This window comes from Triticum urartu, chromosome 3 (assembly GCF_003073215.2).
Source record: "Triticum urartu cultivar G1812 chromosome 3, Tu2.1, whole genome shotgun sequence".
Classification (NCBI taxonomy): Eukaryota; Viridiplantae; Streptophyta; class Magnoliopsida; order Poales; family Poaceae; genus Triticum; species Triticum urartu.
Window position 1 is genome coordinate 11,628,094 of NC_053024.1, and position 23,665 is coordinate 11,651,758.

The following is a 23,665-nucleotide window of genomic DNA, read 5'->3' on the forward strand; positions in this document are numbered from 1 at the left end:
CTAAATGAACTGGAGAATGAACAGCGGGGATAGGAGAGGGGGTGCATGGACGCAAACCTGAAGGAGGCAGATCCCTAGCCACAGCGCGTCGAGCGGCCCGATCTGCAACCCGCTCGCCACTGTTGGAGATGCGACCGCTCTTGCAGGCCGTGGACGCCAGTGAGCGCAACAACGCAGGGCGAGCATGGCAGGGGGACGCCGCAGCTGAAGACGGGCCTGAGGCCGTACCCATATCAGCATCCAGCCTATGCCAGAGCCCAGCCGTAGACTGCCTTGAATCACCAGATGCCCTACTTTTAGTGGAGTACTTCTTGACCGATGACTTCTTCTTCTTTTTGGAGGCCAAGGGGGCGGCCGGGGGCAAGTCTTCAATGTCCGAGAGGGAAGGAGAGGCAGGGCGAGTTGGAAGGTTAGAGCACACCGCCAAGAATGGTGTTCCCTTCGCCCCACCAGAAGCCGCAGCCCCTCCAACCGAGTCCGACAGCGAATCATTGCCCCCCCACCAGCCGGAGCATTCTCCTTCAGCAGGTCTTGGTCTTCTAGAGAGAGCCCATCCCACTCCAACTGGGTGAAGCGCTGATCATTGCCATGCATAGAATCCTTCGGAAAGCCGTCACCATCCTTGCTCTTGTCATCGTTGCCGGAAGCAGGAGGCGGGGGAGGGGGCGGAGGCTGAAGGAAATATGCCCTAGAGGCAATAATAAAGTTATTATTTATTTCCTTATTTCATGATAAATGTTTATTATTCATGCTAGAATTGTATTAACTGGAAACATAATACATGTGTGAATACATAGACAAACAGAGTGTCACTAGTATGCCTCTACTTGACTAGCTCGTTAATCAAAGATGGTTATGTTTCCTAACCATGGACAAAGAGTTGTTATTTGATTAACAGGATCACATCATTAGATGAATGATCTGATTGACATGACCCATTCCATTAGCTTAGCACCCGATCGTTTAGTATGTTGCTATTGCTTTCTTCATGACTTATACATGTTCCTATGACTATGAGATTATGCAACTCCCGTTTGCCGGAGAAACACTTTGTGTGCTACCAAACGTCACAACGTAACTGGGTGATTATAAAGGAGCTCTACAGGTGTCTCCAAACGTACATGTTGGGTTGGCGTATTTCGAGATTAGGATTTGTCACTCCGATTATTGGAGAGGTATCTCTGGGCCCTCTCGGTAATGCACATCACTTAAAGCCTTGCAAGCATTGCAACTAATGAGTTAGTTGTGGGATGATGTATTACGGAACGAGTAAAGAGACTTGCCGGTAACGAGATTGAACTAGGTATTGGGTACCGACGATCGAATCTCAAGCAAGTAACATACCAATGACAAAGGGAACAACGTATGTTGTTATGCGGTCTGACCGATAAAGATCTTCGTAGAATATGTAGGAGCCAATATGGGCATCCAGGTCCCGCTATTGGTTATTAACCGGAGACGTGTCTCGATCATGTCTACATTGTTCTCGAACCGTAGGGTCCGCACGCTTAACGTTACGATGACAGTTATATTATGAGTTTATGAGTTTTGATGTACCTAAGGAGTTCGGAGTCCCGGATGAGATCGGGGACATGACGAGGAGTCTCGAAATGGTCGAGACGTAAAGATCGATATATTGGACGACTATATTCGGACATCGGAAAGGTTCTGAGTGGTTCGGGTATTTTTTGGAGTACCGGGGAGTTACGGGAATACGGGGGAAAAGTATTGGGCCTTATTGGGCCATACGGGAAAGAGAGAGGGGCTGCCTAGGGCAGGCCGCGCGCCCCCCAAGGCCTAGTCCGAATTGGACTAGGGGGAGGGGCTGCGCCCCCTCCTTCCTTCTCTTCTCCTTTCCCCTTCCTTGTTTCCTACTCCTACTACATGGAAGGAATCCTAGTTGGACTAGGAAAAGGGGAATCCTACTCCCGGTGGGAGTAGGACTCCCTAGGGCGCGCCATAGAGAGGGTCGGCCCTCCCCTCCTCCACTCCTTTATATACGGGGGCAGGGGGCACCCCATAGACACAAGTTGATCTTCGTGATCGTTTCTTAGCTGTGTGCGGTGCCCCCTTCCACCATATTCCACCTCGGTCATATTGTAGCGGTGCTTAGGCGAAGCCCTGCGACGGTTGAACATCAAGATCGTCACCACGCCGTCGTGCTGACGGAACTCCTCCCCGATGCTTTGCTGGATCGGAGCCCGGGGTGCGTCATCGAGCTGAACGTGTGCCAAGAACTCGGAGGTGCCGGAGTAACGGTGCTTGGATCGGTTGGACCGGGAAGACGTACGACTACTTCCTCTACGTTGCGTCAACGCTTCCGCTTCGGACTACGAGGGTACGTAGACAACACTCTCCCCTCTTGTTGCTATGCATCACCATGATCTTGCGTGTGCGTAGGAAATTTTTTGAAATTACTACGTTCCCCAACAGAGGCAACACCGAGCCCGAGTCACCCTCCACCTGGACCCTGAGCCGGAAGCCTCCAGTCGAGGGGAAGACGTCGATGGAGCCACGGATACAAAGGGGATCAACACACCACACCCGCAGACGGACCGGCCCGACATTAGCCAACGACTCAAGATCAACCTCAATAGGTTTGCCGATAAGCACCCTGAAAGCCATCAGGAAAGTCGAGGAACGCAAAACGGGAGGAACATCATCAACTAGAACCCATACATCAGACAGGGGACAGATAGCATTGGAGCCATTAGACGCAGCCTTGACCGAGACTACCAGTTGATTAAGAGGCAGCGTAAAGCTAGTACAGGAGGATATCATCCGAAGGCTTTCCTTGGAGGGGAAAGTCGCAGTAAACTCAAAATCCGAAAGCTGACGGATTTGCCAATCCCACCCCCCCACCCCTCATCCCACAGCCGGAGCTCATCGAGAAGGACCTGCGGTGTGATGCGTTTGGACAATAATGATGCCGGAGTTGGAGAACACTGGTATAGGAGCAACAGCAGGGACCTCCCTATCTAAGGCAAAGAAGGAGCACCCAGGGAGGCCAAGACCATAATGGACAAAGATAGGTGCCTTGATACGGTTCTGACAGTCCACAGTGAGGTGACCATCTTCCCTACAAATGAGGCAGCAGGGGGGGTTTTGCCATCGGGACTGGAAATAACCAGGACGGTGACACACGAAGCAGGTGAGAGTAGGGTTGGCGACATGAGACTGAGGAGGAATGCGACCAGATCCACGAGGGGGAGGGGGAGAATGCCATCACCAGCTGCGTCGGATCCAGAACCGACGCCCCGCCCAGCAGCAGCCCCAACGGGACAGCGGACCGGCGCTCCAGACGCACCCCGCGGGACGAAGCGCGACGGACCCAACCAGCCACCGCCAGGGCCCGCAGTGGACCACCTCCCTGGGTCGCAGCACCACGCTGAGGAGGCGGCGGAGCCGGGCCAGACGAACCATCCCGACTACCCGCAGCCGCCAACTCCCATGGATCAGCAGAGATCAGAGTAGATCCAGGCAAAGGCAGCAAAGGATCCACCGGCCCAGAACTCGAGGCAAGCGGGGGCGAGCCGGACGTCGCCGCCGCTGACCCCGCTACCAGAGCGCGCGACGCCTAGAGCTTAGTGCCCAGCGCAGCCTCATACTCCAGATCTGCCGCCGCCTCGCCAGATCCATCACGCCCCCGCTTCTGGCTGGAGACGGCCTCGCTAGAGGACCGGCGCGAACGATCCATCGCGACCACCGCAGCAAACGAACGAGAGAGGGGAGGGGGAGGAGCAGATCTGGAGAAGAAGCGAATGGGGAAGCGGCGACGACGCAGGTCAGAAGAGGAGGCAGGGAAGCCTAGAAATGGGGGAGCCGATCCCTTCTGGATCCATATATATCCGGACCGAGCCAGGCCTAAGCCGACAGGGAGGGCCGAGGGGGGAGGGGGAGTGGGCCTGGGCCATCCACGACCCAGAAACCAGGAGAGAGAGGGGAGGGAAAACAGACACGCAATTCATGGCAGGCACCGACCCAGGCCCACCAGGCCCATCAAGCGGCACAAGGGCCCGCAGCCCAGACACGGAACTATCCACAGACCCCAGCGCCAGATCTAGGTCAGACGCCGCCGCCGCCGCCGTCGGCGGGGCCGGAGCCGACCCCCCCAGAGGACACACAGGTGGGGAAGGGCACCGCAAGGGAGGAAGGAGAGGACGCCGCTGACACCGCCCCCCGTCCCTACCAGGGCCCATGATCCCCTGATCCGGAGACCAGGCCGCAGCATGGCGATGCCCACGGGAAACACGGCGCCAGCCATCCCCCTCCACCACGACGTCGGGGAGCCGCCTGCGCCCTCCAGGCGCAAACTTTCGACGGCGGCCCAGGGCCGAAATGACGAAGAGGCCGCCCACAGGCACCGGACGAGGAGGGGAAGGGGAGGCATCGGAGTCCGACCCCGAATCCTCCGAATCGAGGGCCCAGAACCTGTTGGCCCGAGAAGGGGCGGGAAGGGCGGCGCGAGGCGGGTGCGCCGGGGCAGAAGAGGGGGAGGAGAGCGCCGCCAGGGAGGAGCGAGAAGGAGTCGACAGGGAATAGGGGGGAGGCCGCATGTGGCGACGGTGCCGCCTGAGGAGAGGAGAGGGAGGGGGCGCCTCCAAGGGAAGGCGAGGAGAGGAGAGAGCCATCCGCCTCTGGTAGTTTCCTTTTGCTCTGATGGGCACTTTGCCCGCACAGATGCAAGGCTGCAACAGTAGTTGTGCTTTCTTTCCCGTATGCCCAGCAGCCATGGCAGGAGTTGCCGTTTCGTTTCTTGCCATGGCTACGACAACTTTCATCTACTTTTGGATATACGATCAACTATCTGTCCTAGTACGTGCAGGAAAGCCCAATCCTTTTCCTTCTCGCACCCCCTTGTAAGGCTGAAAGTAGTTGTGCTTTCCTGTTTGCCCAGCAGCCAGTACCGTTCGTGGTAGGAGCTGCCGTTTCGTTTCTTGGATCTGCCCTCTCCCATGGCTACGACTACTTTCATCTACTTTGGGTCTTCGTTGAATATGGTCAACTATCTTCTTGGTTCCCTCTTTTCTTTCTTTTTTTCGCTGGGTTCTTCATCTATTCGCTTTTTTATTTCATTTTTCTTTTGACGTGCCAATGACTCTGTTCGAAAGGAGTACTAAATATTCCTACGCAAATAATCATACTCATACTACTCCTAAGACCATCTACGGCCGGACTTGGCAAATCCGACTCCTCAAATGCCCGCGGACGCGTCCGGGCACATCCGCGGACAGTGACCGGTCATGCCTTAAAAAATGCATTCCATATGCGGATACCTCAAATCCATATTATTACATGCAACTTGAAACCTAATATAAGCGGAGTTTGCCCGGCTCCGCCGTGGCCATGTCCGGCGGCTGGCTGCGCTACTCAGAATGTTGGTTCGGTCGCCGACAAGGTAGAGTAGGGCATGGGACACGAGCCGGCTCACGGGACTCAAGGCGTTGTCGTCTCCCATGCCCTACTCTTCCTCGTCGGAGCCCAAAACCCGAACGGTGCCAGTGGACATCAGATCGATGATAGATCCGTCTTGAGACGAGCCGCAGATGTCCACCAATACGCGGTTGCGGCGCTCGGACTGATGCGCCGTACAGGGCACCGGAGAATGCGACTCCACCTCGCCGACGTCCATCGCCGCGAGGGCTGACGCCGTCTCCCGCTCCCGGTGCCTTGCACGGCGCGCACGTCATGCCATGGCCTCGTCAGACGAGGCCCATGGTGCGTCCCCATGCTCCGCGTGCCACCAGAGGGGTTGCACGTCCGCCAGGGCGTTCGGACTCCAGACGGACCGCAGGGCCTCCGGCGAGGCAGATACGGTTGGCCTAGCGCTAGATCCATGCGCCATTTGGGTGGGCTCAATGGATTCCCGACGGATGGAGTCCGAGTGCTGCCTCGCACGGGCCTCCTCTCGGGAGCGGCGGAGCGCAAGCCGGACAACAATCTCCTCCTCGGGGCTGCGTGGGATGAGCTCGAGGTCGACGGATCTGAAGGTGAAAGACTCGGATCCGCTGCCCGCCATGCCGGAGACGGCCGGCAGGAGTCGGAGATGAGCTTGGGTGGCGGAGGGGAGGGGAGTCAAGTGACTAGGATTTAGTCCGGCTAGCGGATGGTGGGGGGATTTATCTGGGGTCGGGTGGGCTAGCGTGTGCCGGGGCCGACGTGGCGGGCGTGCCCATATCCGCCCCATTTTTAGGCTGGATATGGGTGGGTGCCGGTCAGCCCGGGCGTTTAAGGGGGGCGTCTGGATAAAAAAAAAGTGACCGGACAACTTGTTCAGATGTATGAGGCGGGTTTGAGATGTCCGGCTGCAGATGCCCTAAGGGCTGCTTTGATTCATAGGAAGCTTTATAGAAATGTGATCCACGATTTTCTTTTCCTATGGGTGTTGTTTCATTTGTAGAATGCAATCCTTAGGAATGGTTCCATCCGACCGGCAAGGAGCCTGCCCAATGGGAGGAGTGGCGAAGTTTAGAGCCGTTGGTTCGACGTGGTCCGCGGTGACGGTCGGGTACTTGTCCTGCATGGTGTGCCGGCGAAGCAGGGTGACGGATTTGAGCACCATAGTGGGCGTATGTAGTTTATATTGAAATCTTTAAAAATACTTGTGTTTAGGAACGGAGGAAGTACTTATTTCACTTTCATGCTGCTTGGTAGAGGCATGCGTATAACGTGTGAGGAATAAAGGTGATTAAAATCGACTAACATCAGTATCACTAGTTGATGGGTATTTATACAAGTTTCAATTGCTGTTGAGAGTGATAGTGGTTGCTACAGTACCAAAGAAAACCTAAACTCCTAGTGGCATTTGCAAATGTTAATGTCGGTTTGCTAATTACAGTGAACCTTCATCTTCTAAAACTATCCCCAACAACACCAAACACCACCAACTTTCAAATTATTCCCGTGCCTAACAAGGATTCAGGTTCAAAAAAGAATACGGTGTAACCCATATCACTGCATGAAGGTGGTAAATTACTTGGAATGTACATACAAGTAAACCCAGAAATAAAACCGTTGACAGCAAATCCACTCGATATTAGTGTGTTCGACTAAAATTCCCTGCGGCCATATTGTTTTCCGAATCCACCTAACACAGAAGGAGGGCAGACAATAATGTGTTACACGACACATTTTCTTACATTAACTATAACATATCCCTTACATTGAAGAAAGATGTGTTCTGCTAGGACTCTCAAGAAGGGAAGATGTCACTTTTTTTTTACTCAGCAACAATCCTAGAACAGAAACATATTCCACGTACAATATTCATGACCTCTCATAGAAAAATTATAACACAACTCAATACAAGGGAAGACACTGTATACATGGCTAGCCTTTTCACAGACGGTCTCTGCACGATGGTGTCAAAGATGCTTGATTTCTTTGAATTGTTGAAAGCATTCAGTAGCTGTTTCCTCCTTTTGTTTTCTTGTCGACGTTTCCTTAATGCTTCCCTGAGAGGCATTTTGTACAAGTGTGTATGGTTAGCCAGCCCGTTTCCGCCTACTTTATTTGCCAAGTAAAATAGCCCACCCTGCAAGCGGCGCTCTTTGTATCTTTGGATACTATGTCTGATAGTTTGCATTGAGCTATCGATGGCAAGCCGATGCTCTTCGTAAGCTTCCCAAGTAAGCATGCCGTCCCTCACGTGTTCATTGTAGTCCTGGAGCGCTGATCTAAAAAGGATGCGTTTGTATGATTCACGATACAACGATGTGGTCCTGAGCATAAGGCGCCGATCGACAAATGGGAAGGTACCATACTCGTCGTTGCGGCAAAGTCTAAAACTTTTTCTTGGTATCTTGAATTTTTTCTTTCCATGGCTTTTGCTGCACAATATAAAAAGAGTCTCCTAATACTTTAAAATATAACGAAGGATTCGGAGTACTAAGATCGATTCCTGAAATTTAATTTAATAACCAATGTAAAAGGTTGAAATTCATACCGGGCGTCTCGGTTCCCCAGTAGGCCGCTGCTAGTCTCCTTCAATCCACCCATACGAGCAGATCCTCGACAACGATCGATCTGTTTGCCGCCTGCCGATATACGTACTCAGCTGGGTCCTTGGCGAGCTTTTTATACAACAAAAGCAAGGCTGATTGTGGTTATATATTGAAATGAATGGGCTTGAGCCATTAAAAATTTCTGAAATCTCAAAGTGGCTCATGTATAAAATAGCAAGTAGTGATTCTAAAGTTTAGTACCACCCTGAACGTTGAGGAAGTGAGAGACCTCTTTATATAGTTAGTTCTCTACACCACACTTATTGAGGTGTGAAGGAGACCGCATGCGTGCACGCTCGCCTCTCCATTTTATTTTTTGATGTCTTGGCAGAAAAGTTAATTATTTCGTGTTCGGTAAGTATACGACTAAGAATCCAAGTCGGTTTGAGATCATGATCGCGACACGATACCGCCTCCGGTCCTCTTATATGTACTTCTACCGGGCCTCAGCCAAAGATACATCGAAAACACCTAGGGTTTTGCCTCATCTTGCACCTGGCGTCGTCACCATAGTCTACTCTATCCCGAACACCGGCGTGCGGGAGAGCAGGTGTTCGAAACCGTTCGTTCTTGCAATCCTGCATCAGGTGAGCATGAATTAGGTTTTTTAGGAAGCGTTCTGCGCGACTACTTAAGTTCATCATCATGGGTCATCTTCCGTCCAAGTCGGGTGGTGTTTCTTATCATCGTCGTCGGCAATAGATTTTCACCAACAACGTCGGTCCCGCAGCAACTAATGAACCATACGTCCATCGTGATATGTTCATGTGTCTACCTATAGTTGTCGTTACATGTGCAATGTTGTTGTGCATGTTTTTCTATTCATCTAGTATGCTAGATTATTGCATGCTATTTTCTATTAGAGTCATAAAGTACTTACAGGAATTAATCATGAATTTGTTCATCTAATCAACAAGGACTAAACAACCCTAATCTATAAATTACTAATCGGAAAACAGGCATCGGGATTCTCCTCCTCGCCACCGCTCACCGGAGCGGAAGGCAGAGGGAAGGCGAATCCATGGGGTCGCCGGTAAAGTCTGGAGTGAGAGTTTGCTATGACCGCCTAAGGTCTGGGGACGAAACTATTGAGATGGGTTCTGCATCTCCCGAAAGAGTGTACTTCCTTCTCTCCATCTACATTGCCATGGGACGGCGCTGCACGTCGCATGAGGCGGTGGGAATTTTTGATCGGGGGACGAGGAGACGAACGCTTGCGAGACGCCTATGATCTGTTGGAATTAACATTAATTAAGCAGGCCGTGGTACTTTTGTCCGAGTAGTATTATAGGAATTCTAATCCAATCCGTACGTGGTATAGCATATATACCTAGCACCACCGTGCGTATCCAGCCGGACGAGATCTTCCGGCAAGATCAGTCCACACCACGTTCTGGCCAGAAAGCAATCGGCATAAAGCCGCAAGCTTCTGCTACGTACGAGCTCTCGCCGGAAAAGTCGGTTACGATGGTCGTCCCCGCGGCGGCATCTCCCAATCTTTACTTGCTCGACCTCGTGAAATCCGGCCGCATGCTCATCGACCGTGGCCTCGTTCTCGCGGACGGCGAGGTGGACAACATCTATCTCCCAGTCAACACGTTCAAGCTCTTGCGCATCGATGACAGTGTTGTGTACAAGAATGTCGGTGACATCAAGGTGGTCGACAGGAGCCACCTGTATCCTGGACAGGTGGTCGGGTCGGCATCCGACATGGGCGGCCAGATCGGCGTCGTCACCGGTGTCAACACCGTGCTCAACCTGGCCAAGCTCGATAACAACGGTGTGCCGACCAAGGTCATCAGGGGGGTGTCCCCGTCTAGCCTGCGGCGCGTCAGGAGTCTCAACCTTGGCGACTTTGTCATGTCCGGGCCGTGGCTCGGCCGTGTCGTCGAGGTGTCGATCGACGTTGATGTGTTGTTCGATGACGGAGCCATCTGCAGGATCACCGACGCGGAGTCCACGAACCTGGCCAGAGTGCGTGAAATCGGCACCATGGCGACCTTGCATCGCCACCAGATGAATAGTCAATTCCACCAGGGGCAGCATGCCACCTTGCCAAGCGCTTGTTCACTCTTCAAGGATGCTCGCTGGCTTAATGGCTACTGGCATCCTTACCGACAAGTAGGCACCATTATGAAGGTGGAGACGTCCGGCATCCTCGTCTACTGGGTTGCATCCAGACATTGTGGCACCGACAAGGGGCTAGTGGAGGCATCCGCTCCTCCAGCCTACCAGAACCCAGATGATCTTACGTTCTTCTGCGCCTCGTACAATTGCTGCTGGGGGCTTGCTGACCGTTGTTTTTTTCTAGAAACTAGTTCCACCAAAGAGGATGCAGCTTGTGCTCCTGATCAACACGGTGATGATGATGATGATGAGGGGGTGGAGGAGGACGAGGACGAGGACGAGGAAGAGGAATACAATGCGTGCTCACAAGACAACCAAGAGGTGTGTGAAGCATCAACCTCTGAGGTGGTACCACCAACCAAGCAGAAGGATGAGAGGTTTTATCGGAAGCAGCTAAGGAAGGTCGTATTTGAGGGCCATAGACGGGCGCAACGACCACAAGTCATGATACATGTGGAGGTGGAGTTTCCTATGGTCGTCGCCGACACCTGCACCACCGTCGATGTGTTGTGGTAGGACGGCACACAGCAACATGGCAGACGTTCAGCGACTGTCGTCCCCTTTGGGATCTGGAATGAGCAAGAGTTCTTCCCGGGACAACATGTTGTCGCCACCATTCTCCCTATTAGTGCTGCCGTTGACAGTACTCGTGACCATGATGATGTGATAACTACTAGTGTCAACAATGACATTGCTGCGTCTGGAACTGGACCAACAGAGCGTGTGGGCATCATCAAGAACCTGCAATACAAGGATCAGACGGTTTGTGTATCATGGTTCAAGACGTCAGGGCACCCAGATGAGGCTAGGGAGGTCGAATGCGACCAAACCGTCAGTGCTTACGACTTAAAATTGGACTCTAACCACTCTACTTACTATGGTGATATTGTCATTCGTATCCTACCATCGGGATCAACAGAAGACGGTGAAAGTGCACCCTTGTTATCGGGAAACAAGAAAAATGCCGTTCCTGCCGATCTTTCATGGGTGGGGCGGGTAGTTGAACTTCCTAATGGGCATATCCAAGTCAAGTGGGGTGATGGTAGCATGTCAACGGTACGTGGATAGTTTCTAGTACCTTTCTTAGATCTACATATATGTTACGATCTCGACTCAACTTTGTTGATTTGTTTGGGCGTGCTGCAGGTATCGCCCCATGAGATCGTTGTCGTCAAGGACAAGCACTACATGGAGCTATGGCTTGAAATGGGCGACTGGGTAGAGGACGATGGCATCGATGACGCACCCGAAGAACCGGTTGCTGCCAACACGGTACATATCTATCTTTCTAAACATTGAGTCAAATACACCACGGGTACCTCAACTTGTCCGGTGCGGTCACTTTGGTGCCTAAACTTGTAAAATACACAAAACTGGTGCCGTAACTTGTCCGAGCATTCAAATATGGTGCCTCCGTCCATATCCGGGCATATGCATGCACTGCCCACATGGCGTGCCCACGTGGCATCGGCCCACATGTCAGTGGGTGTGAGAGGAGTGTCATGGTTGTTTAACAGAAAACTCCTTGTACTTTATATAATTTTCACAAAAGCTCTTACTCCCTCCTTTCCGGTTTATAGGGCTTATCTCAAAATTTTAGTTTTTTCCATTTTATAAGGCTCAATTTGGTTGTTCCCCATGACATGTTCAGACTTCAAGGTGCATTAAATCATTACATGCAAGTATTAAGAAAAAACTGACCAATGCATGCACTTTATGCATGCATGCATTGCAATTAATGCATTCGTAAACATAATTTTTTGAGGAAAACAAAAGCATTAATTGGGTGCTTTTACAAAATACAAAAAATATTCCACCACTCATCATCTATTTTGGTTGGTGAGATTTTTGAATTGAGCCTTATAAATCAGAAAATAGGGAGTAACATTTTATTTAAATACGTCAAACTGCATCGATCCCACCTATCACATCTAGGCCTCGCATGTCAGCACATGGGATAAAATAGTAATAAAAAAAGTTCCCGGCAGGATTCGAACTCAGTACAAGGGCGCACAGCCTACACACATGTGCTAATCACTACGCCTATAATAATTGACTGTGCAATATCCTAATACGCTTCTATTTTACCAAGAAACTGTTGTGGGGACTATTTTGGTTTCTCCTGGTAGGCAGCAAAGTACTATTTATTCTATGATAAATGATTATATGGATGGATACACCTCAATTGATGTGGTTATATGTGGTACATCTTATTTTAGGACATTGATCTTCAGAATCTAGATAACGATGTCGAAAGCGTCAGCCCGGCAATGTCAAGGACAAGCCTTTTAGGCTTTTCATTCCGGTCTTTGCTCCAATTCACCAGTGACGTGGTAGCTCGAGGTAAAGGATACCTGATGAACTGGCGGCCCTGGTCGTCGTCACCAAGCTCAGAGTTACCCGCGCCCGCAAACGATGATAGTATTGGTGGTGCTGCAATGGGTACCAACGGTGCGGCTGTAGATTTGACCAGTCACGGTTTTGCCAGGGGGGCGAAGGGTGCAGATGCTACCTGTTGCTGCAATGAATCGTCCTGCTTTCCACATTTCGATGTACTGCAGATGAGCCCTCTGGATCACCACTACCTTGACAGTACGGACCAGGTAATTATATATGTTAGAAAATGATGAAGAACGGAGGTAATTAAGGTTAGAGTAAGGGATGTTTACATGCACAATATGGTTTGTCTAACGGTGGAATCCATCTTATGGCATCCGTTTTTTAATGCAAAACTAAACTCCCTAACTTAAAATAAGTAAACGACCACACAACATGTTACAAGTCATTATTAAACAAATTTTACTAAATGTAGAACTTTAATCTATACTCTTTTCTTTCAAAGGAAATGCAGGGCGCTAGTCGTGGGAAGAGTTGGGCCAAAACAGTGCAAAACGAATGGAAAATTCTGAAGAACGACTTACCAGGTATGTGAATGCACCTGAAAATACACGGTCCATATGCATGGTTATAAATGAATAGCCAACCATTTAATGTGCAGAAACCATCTACGTGCGAGTGTTTGAGGACCGCATGGATCTGCTTCGGGTGGTGATGGTGGGCGCAAACGGGACGCCATATCATCACGGCCTCTTCTTCTTTGATATGCAGCTACCTCCGTCGTACCCGGATGCCCCACCGCAAGTGTACTACCACTCCTTTGGCCTACGCCTCAATCCCAACCTCTACGAGTCTGGTACAGTGTGCCTCAGCCTGCTGAACACATTCGGTGGCGAGGGCACCGAGGTTTGGTCGTCAACAACATCAAGCCTCCTCCAAGTTGTTGTCTCCATCCAAGGCCTCGTCCTTAATGACCAACCATACTACAACGAGGCCGACTATGAGACACTGGTCGGCAAACTGGAGGGCCACCGCAATGCGCTGCCCTACAATGAGAATGCTTACCTACTAACCCTTCGGACCATGCAACACCTTTTACGTCGGCCACCTCGGGGATTTGAGGAATTCGTCAAGGAACACTTCCGCCGTCGGGGAAAATTTGTGCTTAGGACATGCAATGTGTGGCTTCAGGGAAATGTTGTCGACGATGCCCATGCCACTGAAGCGACTAGGAAGCGATCGTGCTCGGCTGGGTTAAGGCTTGCACTCACAAACATGATGCCAAGCCTCATGGCAGCCTTCACCGAGATCGGCGCCGAGGGGTGTGAAGAGTTCCAGTAGCTGCAAATCAAGTTGCCATGTGTTCTCAGCACAACTCACTAGATAGAGGAGTGTTTGATGGTGGGAACTTTGCTGCACATGGGGGGCAGGTTAGTTCAAAAGAGGGGTCCGTGGATATAGGATTTTTGGTGATGGTGGTGGTCTTGTAATCAGTCACATTTTTGTTCTACAACAATTACATACTCCTTTTTTCTTTATTTTCTCAATTAAAAAGGAGTTCAGCAAGAGAGGTATCATTGTGGACTACGTCATTTATCTATCAACATATATAAAGGCTGGGTGTATATTTATCATTGTGATGCATTAATACAATATTTATCTATCAACATATTTTGTGTATATTTATCATCTATATATCGCCAAGCATGGTCATGCTTTAAGAACGTGTGAGATCTGCTTTTGGATCCAGCTCAATCCCGCTAGCAACAATAGACGGAGATGGCCTAGAGGTTAGAGAGCAGGTTAAGCATGCACTTCCAGATGACCTGTTTATATACCCCATATATAGTAGTTACTGCAAAAAGAAATGAGGTTTAACTGAATCATTAGATAGAAAACATTCTTTGGTCTAAAGCTACAAATTAAGATGGTTATCATCACCATTTGTTTAGGCGTTTCAGAATTCAATCTGCTACTTGCATCTTAATTGCACAGTGTAAAGTTGATCTTGCTACTACTATTGTTTTCTTGAGATGAAGTAATCTGGCTAAACCAAATCTGTAGACAAGATAGGAGGCAATGTTTATTCTTTGTTTACCCCAAATCTTGTAGAGGGCTGCTGAGTCCTGCAAGCTTCTCGGCCATGATACCCTCGTCTACAGTCATGGTAAGCAACATTAGAAAGAATCACCATCACACTAAATTAAAGAACAGGAAAAGCAGCCAACTGACAGCAAACTAGTTCATAGACAGAGCGGGAGGGGGTAAACCTTTTGAAATACAAAGGAAATCAAAGGCAAACGTTTGGGCATGTACATCATCAACCAATGTATTACATAATATAGTAAGTAGGCAGTTGTCTGTTCAAATGCAAAGTATCTTAACTAAAATCACAACACTTATTTTGGAACGGAGGGACTACCTACGTATATATATATATATATATATATACATGTATATATATATATACATATATATATATACATATATATATATATATATAGTCTTTCGCTGGAGACATAGCTTAAAACTGGTTCTCCATGCAAGTAGACACAACCAGTGGTGTGAAACACATCGTCTTACTACCAGACACACATAAGGTAAAAAGGGAAAACCCTAAAAAGCTGACATCAAAAAATAAAATAGAAAGAAACAAGGGGAAATCAAACAAACGTTAAACACAGGAGTTGTAAGACATAACAAAAAAAAACAGATCAAAATACCATCAGGTCCATAGATTACAGATACTTGATTCTATCCCAGAGTAAGAGAGTTGCAGATGGAACTGCATCAGTGCATAACCTACTGATACTAGCATGGAACATAAGGTATGTAAAAATTGCTAGCAGCATGGAAGTGGCGAATGCATGATCAACAAAAGAATCACACGCGTGATACAGTCTTGATGAGGAGGTAACGTAATTTACAGGACAATAGCTAAGGTCATATGGATAACACATGTCGATAGAACCAGAAGAGCAGGGGGCATAGGCCACATTATCTTGCGAAGAGCAGTTGCAGCTCATGGCACAACAACGTGGATCACACAGAGATATCACATAGCAAACAAAAACACCAGGTTGCTACACAAATATGAGCTCAATTAGGTTGGTCTTCAGATTTGGTGCGGCACAACCAGAGTGAGGGTGTGAAGGAAGAAAGTGCATCTAGTCATAACTCATAAGCATGGGGAGTCAGTAGATCCGGGTTTTCTTTTCTTGGATTCTGCACCACTCAGAGCTTTCTGTGATGGTGTTCGGCGTCTAGAGAAGACTGTACAAAGTCTATTCATAAACTGGCAGAGAAACACACTGTGGTCTACTGCATCGACGTACGGCATGTTCAACTAAGAGAGAAACCAAAACTCTACATCCTATCCGTTGTGGTCTTGCCAGGTGGTTCAAGCATTTGTCAAGCATCCTCAAGCGAAGATGTGGTAGGCAGATTGTACAATACCTGAGTAGAATCAGGCAGAGGAAGGTCTTCCTGGAACAGATTCTTTTTGACAGAACGATCCTGAAGCTCTTTGCTTTTACTGTGGAAAAGCACAGACATATTAACTGCAGGGACACAAGTGGTGGAGCCAAGGCAGAGCATAAAGAAGCTACTGGGTCGACTATGTGTACTAGGGATATACCTAGGTTCGGGAGGTTTCACCACAGATGGTGGCGTTGGAGGGATAGACATAGAAGGTGAGACCTAGTTTAAACAAAAATGTAAGAATCAACAATACTAAGATTGCATAATGAATCAATGAGAAAAGGAAAGAAGGATGGCAACACAAGCAAAGGTGCTGACCTCCAGGGCCGCCAGAGAGCTGAGACTGAGAATCTTTAGTAGAGGCAAGTAAAGCTACATTGGTTAATGCCTCACGGGCAGGGCTGAGGGCACTTCCAGCAGATTGGCTCGAAGAAGCTAGCGCTAACCCTGTCTTCAGATGGAGTATCGATGAATGGTAATTGTTGGCCAAACACAGCATCAATCCTATGGACCTGGTAAAGACGGCTTCTCGGCATCTGACTCAAAACTTTTGGTGCACAAGAGACAATAAATCGATAGTATCTGACACATCAGCCTCTGCGGATCGTTAACTGGAGCCGGAGCATAAGTACAGAGGGGAAAGTCCAGTTCAATATTAGATCTTTCTTCTAGAGTGGTGTATCGACCAACCTGATCATGAACAGGCCCACAACTGTCCGGTACATAAACTTCTTTGGCGCTACTAGAAACTGTCATTTCACAAACCATCCCATCTCCAATCAACTCCATGAAGTCCTTAACAAGATCCTGTGTGATTTCCCCATACTAGACCCGTTGCACCCCTGGCGCAAGGACCCAAATAGAGCAGGAATTTATTAGCTTACTAACATCGTGTTAGGTAGCCAGCTCCACTGCCACACCAATAAAAGTACAAATTGGTTGTGGCATAAAAAGGCTGATGAAAAAGAAGATAGAACGAGCAAGGACATACTATAATGAAAGGTTCCTATGTAATAAGGATGACTTGGAGATAATTTTTTACTTCACAAGTGAGATAAAACTATGGTTAAAAAAGGCGCGCCTAAGCACGCATCTAGGCGACAGTTAAATGCCTAGCGCTTAATGTGCGCATACCTGTGGGTTTTTTTAAAAGGAAAGAAAAAAGGTGCAAGTCGCTGCACTCTAGCCAGAAAAGTGCAAGTCAGTGCAAAACACGCAATCAAAGCCTAGCGCTTTTTTTTACTTTGGATAATTCTTTGAAGAATTCATGATTATGCCCGATAGTTGCATACCAGTATGTAGATCATTAATTTTATAAGGTACCAACATTTATATATCTCTAGAAGAACCAGAAGATGCATCATATGGTACTCAAGAATTCAGATCTACCATGGTTTACCATGAAAGAGCACCTATCCAAGCGCCAGTTACTAATTAGGGCATCAATATAAGATGCTTACCTCATCTATGAAAGGCTAAAGGTACCACCACCAACAGTAGCAGGACACTTTTGGTTAAGTACCCTACAAATCTACAAATGGTGAGAAAAACAGAGAAGAACTAAAAAGAAGGCAATCACATGAAAAGTTTATGAGGCAATAGCTACATGAACTTTGCTTGAGGAATTTCTATAGTGAAGGGATTCATCGCCCGAATATAACATAAATGAGGCTGGCATTCAGTTTTAAATTTCTTCCAACAAGACTAAGGGGTGTCGATGAAGCTGAATGAGAAAAGGGGGCTGCAACTCATAATAAATTATCTTCTATAGGTTTATATTCTTGATAGGCACAAACATAAATCCAACCTGGTAAAATAAATAACTGCAGGCTGAAATAATCCATCCAGGCAAATCCACAATTCACACCTTTAGTCCTTTAGTCCTCAAAGGCCCATGTGTTATCCTTCCTGACTGCAATTTCCTGCTCTGGTGTGTAGTCGTTCTATAAAATCAGCTATTGCTGGGCTCTAACTAATAAAGCATCTAAAAGAAGCAAGTACTTAACATTACCTTCGTCCATAGAGTTCTAGAACTGGGTCACAAGATCCAGACGGAAAAACACAAAAAGTACCACATGAAGTGTAGTATGATAGCTGAATAAAAGATGCAGTTGCATTACTTAAATTAAACCACTGACAAATAATACTCAGAACTGCTATAAGCTATTTAGAGTCCATGTCGTCGATGACATGAAACAAAGCTGATATCTGGTTGCACTTAAGAATTACACATGCTAATATAATACCTTAAGTTGATGCGTTACAAACTAAGCCGAGGCACCATGATGTTTTAAAACCTAGTTCAAATTTAGCAATCTAAACATCCATTATCCAACATATACACATGATAATATAATACCTTAAGTGGATACATTACAAACTAAACCGAGGCCCCACAATTTTTTAAACCTTTGTTTAAATTCAGCAATCTAAACATCCATTATCTAACTTATAGATATATCTTAAGATGCGAAGAGTATCTAAACTCTGGCTCTGCTTTTAGCTAAAAACCTTCTAGATATAGCAATATGTAGAAGAACAATAAACATTTCATGTAGAATGGTGTTCTTTTGAAATTATAAAGGCATGGGATTGGTGCAAGAATCTGATTTGGCCTCGCATTTAATTTCTTAGCATGCCTATGTTGGAAACATTTTATTGTGGTGACAATGCTTGGATAAGGCCTCAACGGTTGGTTGTTAGGAGGAAGCTTTCTAGGCCCTCAAAAGATTTACAACATTGGTTCTTTTTTGTTAGCTCTATCTCGGAAGGGGATCTGGAGGACCAAACATCCAGGGGTTGTAATTGAATCAATCAGAGGCAACGGCAACGATTGCCTAGCGTTGTTCTTGTCGACATCAAACAGCTATCTGGGGTGAGCATCACCCAACCATTCTACTTGGCAGCAAGTATGTGGCCTGTATAGAATTCCTGGTTGAAGACAAAGAGTGTGATGACCATGTAAAATACACAATATGAAAAGCAATGGACAAACAATTACCACTTGTTGTCTTGGGCAGTGTTCCCTTAAAGATGCTCCAGGGCAAAAGCTCCGTGGAGTCGGACCAAGGGACTGAACCGGGGACATAGGAAATGAAGGGTGTATGCAGAACGGATGGGGTGGAGGAAGCTCTAAAGGCACCAGACCACTGCAAAGTTATATGATACCTATCAAGTGAGTTGCGGACTTGCAAGAATCAATATTCATTCACATATCAGAATAAAAACCATCATTCACTTTTCGTGACATGAAGCGTGATAGGTTTTCAAATAAATGAAAAATACATAGAATTGCTGCAATAACTGGTTCAAAGGAAATTCTTAACAAAAACTTCTGAAGAACTATCATTATGGCAAACATGCTTATTTCGGCTAAGCTTACCTAGCAGGACCATATGTCTGCAAGAAATCATAATATACTCCCTCCATTCCTAAATATATGACTACCAAAACATCATATATTGAGGAACGGAGGGAGTAGTTGACAAACCAGAAATATGATCGAAATAGTACCACACTAACTTCACAAAACATAAATACACCTAAGCTTAACCTAATGATGTTAGTCGATCAAACATATCATCAGAACAACAACAAAAATGGTAGCTTCATTAACTATCTAGGCATTTGGGAACTTAAAACACAAAAACAGAGAAATATCAAGATAGTAGAAAACTGTGACAGAGTGATCTCAACATAGCATCAATGCATTATTGAAAACCTAAATGAATCCGGTGAAGACCATATAATATGAAAAAAACAATGGACAGAACAATTACAACTTATTGTGTTGGGCAGTGTTCCCTTAAAGATGCAGATTACAGGGAAAAGCTCCGTGGAATCGGACCAAGGGACTGAACTGGGGACATAGAAGATGAAGGGCATTTGCAGAACGGATGGGGTGGAGGAAGCTCCAAACGCACCAGACCACTGCAAAGCTATATGACGCCTATCAGTGAGTTGCGGACTTGCAAGAATCAATAATCATTCACATATCGGAATAAAAACCATCATTCACTTTCGGTGACATGAGGCTTGATAGGTTTTACTATAAATAAAAATACATAGAATTGCTGCAATAACTCATTCAAAGAAAGCTCTTAACAAAATCTTCTGAAGAACAATCATTATCACAAACATGCTTGTTTCGGCTAAAGCTTGCCTAGCAGGACCATGTGTCTGCAAGAAATCATAATATAGTTGATAAACCAGAAATATGATCGAAATAGTACCACACAATCTTCACAAAACATAAATGCACCTAAGCTTAACCTAATGATGCTTGTGGATCAAACACATCATCAGAAAAACAAAATAAATGGTAGCTGCATTAACTATCTAGGCATTTGGGAACTTAAAACACAAAAATAGAGAAATATCAAGGTAGTAGAAAGCTGTGACAGAGTAATCTCAACATAGCATCAATGCATTATTGAAAACCTAAATGAATCCGGTGAAGACCATATAATATGCGCACACACGTCTGCATTGAAGTTTGAACATACAAAATTTCCAAACAAATCGACAAGACAGGGCAAAATCCCTTGGTCGGAAAACCTCTCGCCTGATGCAATGCGCAATAAATCGGCATGACTACGCATATGCGCAACAAAGAGATGGGATTTCAAACAGTGATTAGATTACTTAGAATATGATGCCACTGAAATTTTGCAATGACTTCTCCAAAAAAATACTTGCGAGGATATGAATAACCCAAAAATGGGCTACGAGCTTTGTTCCTTGGGGTAGCATCCAGATTCACCCTATACTAAGATAATTAGTTGATCACTGAATTATGAAGAGAAAAATGTGCCTGGGCTTACACAACACCATTTGTCTTAGTAAACTTAATTATCATAGCACACACTTGGTAGATAACACAGAAAATTATAAACTGTAAACCAGACACACTACCACGATAAATTTTGAAATAAGATCAGCTCAAACATATGGAGAGACAAAGCATCAAGGGGGTGGGGAAGAACTCATGAGAGCAGAGGCAAAGGAACAACGAGTAGATCAGCTAACAGGGATAGAACCCCATACCAAACCTCTAATGCACAGACTGGTTTGCACCCTCGCCAGCAACATCAGATGTGGATCTGTAAGAGAAATGGCAATATGACACGAAGAGAAGTTATATATTGCAAGATCAACATATGTGTCTCAATATGCTCATAATTTAATCTGTATGAGAATCGAATGATGGACATGCGCCTGGGTCTTATTGTTACAGATTTGTAAGCATCTGTAGATTTTATCACCACATCTCACTCCCAAAGGAGCTATGGTCAGTGTAACCATCTAGGCATCTACTTGCAATTTCCAAGCCATTCTCTATAAATGTTCACACGCCGATGTAGCTGCATCCCAAAAAAATTAATAGTCATGTCTTGCCATAACGAAAGATGTTCATATGTGCAAAGGATTTTCACAAACATGACCGTGTAGTTTAGTAATACTGGAAAAAACAATGAAAACGAGGGGAGGAAGATTTCAATTGGGGTAGCACATAAAAATTGCAAGGACGGCCCCTGATGCATGTCACACACAACATTTAATTCTGCTGCATATTTCATTTCACGTGGGGAAAACTGCTCTGAACAATCAACTACCGTTCTCAAGTACTGATCATCATCCTAAAATCCCTGCACTAAAAACCTCGGTAATCGATATGACCTTGTCCTCGGGCCTCGGCGACCGGGGGAAGATGGACAAGACACTCTCGAGGGGCCTGGCGAAATGGCCAGGAGAGTGCTGTGGAAAGACTGGTGAGCTCGGATATCCTGGCCTCGTCAGGATCGATGTCGTATTTCATCGTAGCACTCGTGCACCTGCAGAGGAACAGAGAAGCAAATAATCCGTATGGGCATGTCGTCGAACAGATGGTGCGCGGGTTTGGGAAGTAGACGGGATGGGGAGGGCTGGGCATACAAATTCGCGGAGGTGAAGTATGTCGAAGAAGCGTTCGACGAGGAGAGCGTCGTACACGAAGATGTGGTCGCGGCCGCCGGCGGCATCGGAGCTCCATCTCCGCGGCGAAGAAGGGCGCGCACGAACGAAGGAAGACGGCATCAGCCTCGCTCCAGTCCGTGATGAGCTTGCCACGGCGGACGCGGGGGGCGGCGGGGTGGAGAAGGGAAGCCAGCACTTGGCGTTCTGCTGCCTGCTGAGGAAGGTGGTTGTCGAGGGTATGGCAGGCGGTCCGGGTCGAAGTAGGCCGGGATGCGGGAGTCGGCGGCGCCGGCGGGGAGCGGCAAGTTGAGGTCGAGGAGGCCGCGGTGAGCTTGGGGTGGGGTGGGGGTGCGGCAGTTGTCGGAGGTCTGCGCCGAGAGGAGGGCACTAGGAGGGGAAGGTCGTGGGAGAGGAGGCTCCACGGCGGCCATGGAGCTCAGGTCCACACCGGCGACATCGATTTCGGCGGCTGGGTCGAAGATTTTTCCCCCTTTATTTTCTTTTCTTTTTTTATTGGAGTAGGTCGAAGAACTGGGGTAGATGACACACGGCTTACCATTATTGTTACTACTCAACAGCCTTTTTTTAGGGATATATACTCATTTTCGCACAATGTGGCAAATCGAAGTGGCATGTTCTGATGGCCTCATTCAGCACAATGTGTGATGTGTGATGTGTGATCAGGATCCTAAAACGGCTGGGCAAAAACAAAGTCTCCGTCTCGGTTTGAGCTCATACGATGTCAGCATGAATAGTAAAATACAAAAAAATTCAAAAGAATTTGAATTTTTTTTGTTGGCAAAAAATTGACAAATGTTTTGAATGATTGCAAAGTTTCATCAGGGAATGGCATTCGTTTAAATCATGTCAAAAAACATAATTTATGCTCCAATACAAAAGTATTTTGCAGTGCTGATTTTTTTTACCACGACTTCCACGAATGTCATTCCCTCTTGAAACTTTATAAGAGCTCATACCATTCGTTAATGTTTGCCACAAAAATAATTCAGAATTTTTTGAAATTTAATCGCTTTTATGTATTTTACTGTTCATATTGAGATCATATGAGCCCAAATTGAGATGTAGACTTTCTAACACTTTTGTCACGAATGCAAAGGACATGCACATATATGTGTTGTTTTTCTGAACATTTTGATATCTTATTTTCATTCTCCGGAGTTAGTATCAATTCGTTATGAAGTTTTCAAAGTTACGGTCAAAGCGCAAAAGGATAGGAGGAGCAGACGAGCTTGGACAAAAATGAGGTTTTTTTTTATTTAGGGGCAAACAAATGGGTGTGACACAACTAGTGGCTCAAATGTAACTATCCATATATAAATCAGCTGGACGAACCAAAAAAAATCCAAAGAAACGCATTGTCCTTTATTAGTAGATATAAATCGTTTAGATGTGATGCAAGCAAGAACGATGTGATGTGCCTGCTCACGCTCTTGTACATATAGCTCCAGGATGTCAATGTGATCATCCGAGGATCCTTGTTGCTTACAATATTTGATTTATGATCATATAATTGATTTGGTCCTTTTATTTGTTTGTTAGGTTATGTAACTGGTCCTCCTCTCCTTCGAGCAATGTGCATCCTCTTTGTCTTCTACGCCAAGCAGAGAAACACGGACCATGTCGTCTCCCTGGTAGTGCCTCGTCTATGTCCTCACCCCCAAGCAATGTAGCCTCAGCTCCACTTCCTCGCCTGATCAAAGTCGCCTACGTCGTATGCTTTATTGCACGAGCAACACTGCCTC

At 47.0% G+C, this 23,665-nt stretch overlaps 1 pseudogene; it reads left to right on the top strand.

Annotated features, from left to right (window-relative positions):
• Positions 1-9,470: 9,470 nt before the first annotated feature.
• LOC125547634 lies at positions 9,471-13,808 on the top strand (annotated as a pseudogene).
• The last annotated feature ends 9,857 nt before the right edge of the window (positions 13,809-23,665 follow it).